Source organism: Gekko japonicus, unplaced genomic scaffold, assembly GCF_001447785.1.
Source record: "Gekko japonicus isolate JY-2015 unplaced genomic scaffold, Gekko_japonicus_V1.1 scaffold1048, whole genome shotgun sequence".
NCBI lineage: Eukaryota > Metazoa > Chordata > Lepidosauria > Squamata > Gekkonidae > Gekko > Gekko japonicus.
The window spans coordinates 518,675-524,962 of record NW_015166454.1 but is presented as its reverse complement, the minus strand read 5'-3'; positions in this window follow the sequence as shown (position 1 = coordinate 524,962).

The following is a 6,288-nucleotide window of genomic DNA, read 5'->3' as shown; positions in this document are numbered from 1 at the left end:
TGACTCAGTTGTTTTTGAACACTGTCCAGTTTGGTGTTGAGGTTAGTCATCTGTTCCATTAGGGGGCGCAATGCATTTGCTAACAGTGAAGAAAAGTCTGTAGTTACTTCTTGGTTCTGAGAGGGAGTCGTTGGTATGTTATTTCCGGTCACCAGTTTTTTCTCCGGGACCCTCTGTCCTCTCCCAGACATAATATCAACAAGAAATAAATTTTCCAAAACAAGACAAAAGTTATACGGTTTAAATCAGCTTTGTATATATTGACAGTTTTTGTGTTCGCTTAACTTCTTATGCGTTTATTTTAGCTCTAAGTCTTTTTATTTCTGATTTAAAACCACTTTTAAATCTTTTTCAAAAAGGGGGTGTGCTTGGGTCCCTCTCCCTCCATGCTTCAAACTTAGGCGCTTCCAATTACTACCAAGCTCCATTCACTTTTTCACCTAAGCATTGCTTAACTCACAGTTTGGAGACCTGGAGATCTTTTGGAAGCATTTTAAAGTTTTGATTGTGGTCACTTGCTCCAGCAGTTGTCTCTAAGCGCCATCTTGGCTCCATGGCAATGATACCTTTCGGGGATAAGGTGAGCATCAATTCCTTGGCCGTCGCCTTGGAAGAGGCTCTCCTCAGCTCCCCAGGCTGAGGGTCTCCTACAGAGACCCAAGGGCGATCCGGGACAAACTCAGACCCCTCCCGTCAGCTGGGTCTTGGCGGGTCCCCATCAGAGCGAGATGGGACATGTCCAAGCGGTGAAACGCTTAAACTGGAAGTCCTCTGGTTTTGTGATTTTTGATGTCAGATTTGTGTCCATTTGTCCTTTGGCATACAGTTTGACCTATTGACCCTATGTAGAGAACTGAAGGGCATTGTTGACATATAATGGCATATACGTTGTTATAAGATGAGCAAGTGAATGTGCTTGACATGGCATAATTGATGTTAGGTTCAGTGATTGTGTTGTCTGGGTGTATGTGGCAGCAAAGTTGGCAGCTGGTTTTATTGCAAGCTCTGGCACCAGTGTCCATGTTCAAATTAGATGTTGTATTATTGTGGATGAGGAGTTACGAATGGGGGGATATCTGTGTACAATAAAGGTTTGCCCCCCAGTACTTGTGAAAGAAGTTGGCTTTAAATGCCGACAATGCCCTTCAGTTCTCTGCTTAAGGCAAACAGGTCAAACCCTATGCCAAAGGATATATAGATACAAAACTGACATCAAGAATCACAAAATTGAGAAACCTATAGGAGAACATTTCAACCTCCCAAGAAACTCAATGAGGGACCTCAAAGTAGCTTTTTATTGCAAAGGAATTTCAGAAACAGACTGGAATAGGAGATTGCTGAATTACAAGTTATTATAACACTCAGGCTCTCTCATGGATCACTGCCTTGATGGGGCAAGGGGGCTTGCATGGTTCGATGAGGCTGTGGTCTATGCCATGGAGGGCCACCCAGGATGGACAGGCCACAGCAAAGACCTCAGACAAAATGTGATCCACTGGGGAAGGAAATGGCAACCCACTCCAGTATCTTTGCCAAGAAAACCCCATGGACAGTATCAAAAGGCTAAAAGATATGACGCCGGAAGATGAGCCCCTCAGGTCAGAAGGTGTCCAATATGCTACTGGGGAAGAGCAGAGGGCAAGTACAAGTAACCCCAGAAAGAGTGAAGTGGCTGGGCCAAAGCCAAAAGGACACTCAGCTGTGGATGTGTCTGATAGTGAAAGGAAAGTCCAATGCTGCAAAGAACAATACTGCATAGGAACCTGGAATGTAAGATCTATGAATCAAGGTAAGCTTGACGTGGTCAAAAATGAGATGGCCAGACTGAACATCGATATCCTAGGAATCAGTGAACTAAAGTGGACAGGAATGGGCGAATTTAACTCAGAAGACCATTATATCTACTACTGTGGCCAGGAATCTCGTAGAAAAAATGGTGTGGCCTTTATAGTCAACAAGAGAGTGCAAAAGGCAGTACTGGGATACAATCTCAAAAATGACAGAATGATTTCTGTCCGATTCCAAGGCAAACCATTCAACATCACAGTAATCCAAGTCTATGCCCCAACCACTGATGCAGAAGAGGCTGAAGTGGACCGGTTCTATGAAGACCTACAACACCTCCTAGAACTAACACCAAAAAATGATGTCCTCATCATCATAGGGGACTGGAATGCTAAAGTAGGAAGTCAAAAGGTAACTGGAATAACAGACAAGTTTGGCCTTGGAAAGCAAAATGAAGCAGGGCAAAGGTTAACAGAGTTTTGTCAAGAGAACACACTGGTCATAGCGAACACCCTTTTCCAACAACCTAAGAGACGACTCTACACATGGACATCACCAGATGGGCAACACCGAAATCAGATTGACTATATAATTTGCAGTCAAAGATGGAGAAGCTCTATCCAGTCAGTAAAAACAAGACCTGGAGCTGACTGTGGTTCAGATCATGAGCTACTCATTGCAAAATTCAGACTTAAACTGAAGAAAATTGGGAAAACCACGAGGCCATTCAGGTTTGACCTAGATCGCATCCCTGATGAATATACAGTAGAGGTGAAGAATAGATTCAAGGGTCTGGATTTGATAGATAGAGTGCCTGAAGAACTATGGACAGAGGTTCGTGACATCGTACAGGAGGCAGCAATCACCACCATACCAAAGAAAAAGAAATGCAAGAAAGCAAAATGGCTTTCTGATGAGGCTTTACAAATAGCAGAGGAAAGAAGGAAAGCGAAAGGCAAAGGCGAAAAGGAAAGATTTACCCAACTGAACGCAGATTTCCAGAGAACAGCAAGGAGAGATAAGGAGGCCTTCCTGAATGAACAGTGCAAAGTAATAGAAGAAAACAATAGAATGGGAAGGACTAGAGATCTCTTCAAGAAAATTGGAGAAATCAAGGGAGCGTTCCATGCAAAGCTGGCCATGATAAAGGACAAAAACGGTAGGGACCTAACAGAAGCAGAAGAGATTAGGAAAAGATGGCAAGAATACACAGAAGAACTATACAAGAAAGACCTCGATGTCCTTGACAACCACGACGGTATAATCACTGACCTCGAGCCAGACATCCTGGAATGTGAAGTTAAATGGGCCTTAGAAAGCATTACTAACAACAAAGCTAGTGGAGGTGATGGTATCCCAGCTGAGCTATTCAAAGTCTTAGAAGAGGATGCTGTTAAAGTTCTGCACTCCATTTGCCAGCAAATTTGGAAAACGCAACAGTGGCCACAGGATTGGAAAAGATCAGTATACATTCCAATCCCAAAGAAGGGCAATGCCAAGGAATGTTCAAACTATCGCACAATTGCACTCATATCACACGCTAGCAAGGTCATGCTCAAGATCCTACAAGCTAGGCTTCAACAGTACGTGGATAGAGAACTACCAGAAGTACAAGCTGGGTTTCGAAGAGGTAGAGGAACGAGAGATCATATTGCCAACATTCGCTGGATTATGGAGAAAGCAAGAGAGTACCAGAAAAATATCTACTTCTGCTTCATTGACTATGCTAAAGCCTTTGACTGTGTGGATCACAACAAACTATGGCAGGTCCTTAAAGAGATGGGAGTACCAGACCACCTCACATGTCTCTTGAGAAACCTGTATAAGGGCCAAGAAGCGACAGTTAGAACCGGATACGGAACAACTGATTGGTTCAGCATAGGAAAAGGAGTACGACAAGGATGTATACTGTCACCTTGCTTATTTAATATATATGCAGAGTACATCATGCGAAATGCTGGCCTGGATGAATCACAAGCGGGAATTAAGATTGCTGGGGAAAAGATCAACAACCTCAGATATGCAGATGATACCACTCTAATGGCTGAAAGTGAAAAGGATCTAAAGAGCCTCTTGCTCAGAGTAAAAGAGGAGAGCGCAAAAGTGGGCTTGAAGCTCAACATCAAAAAAACTAAGATCATGGCATCCGGCCCCATCACTCCTTGGCAAATAGAAGGGGGAGTCATGGAAGCAGTACCAGAATTCATGTTCCTGGGATCCAAGATCACTGCAGACGGTGACTGCAGCCATGAAATTAAATGACGCCTGCTCCTTGGGAGGAAAGCGATGGCGAACCTAAACAGCATGATAAAAAGTAGAGACATCACCCTGCCAACAAAAGTCCGCATGGTCAAAGCAATGGTATTCCCAGTAGTCATGTATGGCTGCGAGAGCTGGACTATAAGGAAGGCCGAGCGCCGAAGAATAGATTCTTTTGAACTATGGTGCTGGAGGAGACTCTTGAGAGTCCCTTGGACTGCAAGAAGAACAAATCAGTCAATCCTCAAAGAAATCAACCCTGACTGTTCCCTGGAAGGCCAGATAATGAAACTGAAGGCCAAATGAGAAGGGAGCACTCACTAGAGAAGACCCTGATGCTGAGAAAGATTGAAGGTAAAAGAAGATGGAGACGGAAAAGGATGAGATGGTTAGACAGTGTTATCGATGCCACGAACATGAAATTAAGCAAACTTTGGAGCACAACGGAAGACAGGAGGGCCTGGCGTGATGTGGTCCTTGGGGTTGTAAAGAGTCGGACTTGACCGTGCAACTGAACAACAACAACACTCAGGACAATGGAACCCCCAGGGCTTAAGTGAGATATCATGTTCTTATCTCACAACACATGCTAGGTCACTCAGTTCTCACTTATACCCAGAATTGAACTTTGTTGGTCTTAATTTTAAAGCTACCAATGGACTCAAACATAGTTCTCACATCTGTTTGTTAACTCTTTTATTATCTAGATTCAGGTGGGGTAGCTGTGTTGGTCTGAAGCAGCAGAACAAAGTTTGAGTCCAGTGGCACCTTTAAGACCAACAGAGCTTTATTCATGATATAAGCTTCTGTGTGCAAGCACACTTCCTCACTGTTGGTCCTAAAGGTGCCACTGGACTCAAACTTTGTTCTTTTTATTATCTGTATGCTAATTTGCTGCTATTCACAGGTCTTAGCATCTGCTTTAATCGAATCTTAGCTATACTTATTTCTTAGTGACTTAGGCATCTTGTCTCTTAGCCCTTCCTGGCAACTGCCCCCCACTCTTTGTCTACCTATATGTAATGGTTGAGGAATACTTGTTTCAAAGTATCTGAAGAAGTGTGCATGCACAGAAAACTTTGTTGGTCTTCAGGGTGCCAGTGGACTCAAACTTTGTTCTGTTGCTTCATATCAACAGGGCTACCCACCTGAATCTGTGAATATGTCTTTCAACTATAGTCTGCCTCTGGACTGGTTGACAAAGCAGTGAAGCAGGATTGCATAATAAATCACAGTAATTTTTATAATGTAAATCGAACCACTGGTAGAACAGGAAGCCTTCAGAAAAGCACATTGTGTTCAATAATTATTGTGAAGCTTTGTTAGCAGGAGAAAGCAAACACTTCTCCTACTGTTCTTCGGCATTTAGTGGCTCATCCCATTGCATCAAACGGTGTGAATGAAATCCTGACAAGGAGGTGGAAGAATCTTTTTTTGCATTTCAGCACTGACTACATTTGATAAACTGCTACATGGAATTAGCAGCTGAAAGAAGAAATGCAGAAAGCAGGGCTCTATTGGTTCTACATGTGCTATACTCTAAAGCCAGCTGCTGCTGGAATCGTAAGACTCAAGCTAGATTTTTTTCCCCCTGATGCGATTGAATGGACAGAAATGTGCCGCTTTCTACAGATCTCTCCAGAAATTCCTGGCTAGAGAGCAAGTTTTATAATGAGAGCTGTTAGAATAATGGCCAAGAGTGTGGGGCTTGATTCAGGGAACCACTGATGCAAGTCTGGTGGTGGTGGAAAGTGCTGTCAAGTTGTAACCGACGTGTGGTGACCCTATCGGGTTTTCAAGACAAGAGACTAACAGAGGTGGTTTGCTGTGGCCTGGCTCTACATAGTGACCCTGGACTTCCTTGGTGGTCTCCCATCCAAATGCTAACAAAGGCCGACCCTGTTTAGCTTCTGAGATCTGCCATGATTGGGCTAGCCTGGGTCATTCACATCAGGGTGATGCAAATCTAACCCGTTCAGTATGGAACTCAACGCCATCTCGTAAGTAAACAGTGAATCAGCTTTATTGAAGTAACAGGAACAATCAGAGAACACACACAACAAACAGTGGAGCAAAGCTCCCTTTTAAACTATCCCGGGCTGGAGTAGCCACGCCCTAGAACAGTTAGGGACCAATGGAATTACAACGATAACAACCAATCAGATTTGTTCCTTCCTGAACATTGCTCTACATTCTGATTGGGTACTTATATACAACAGCCAATAGAATTGTGACAGCTTACAA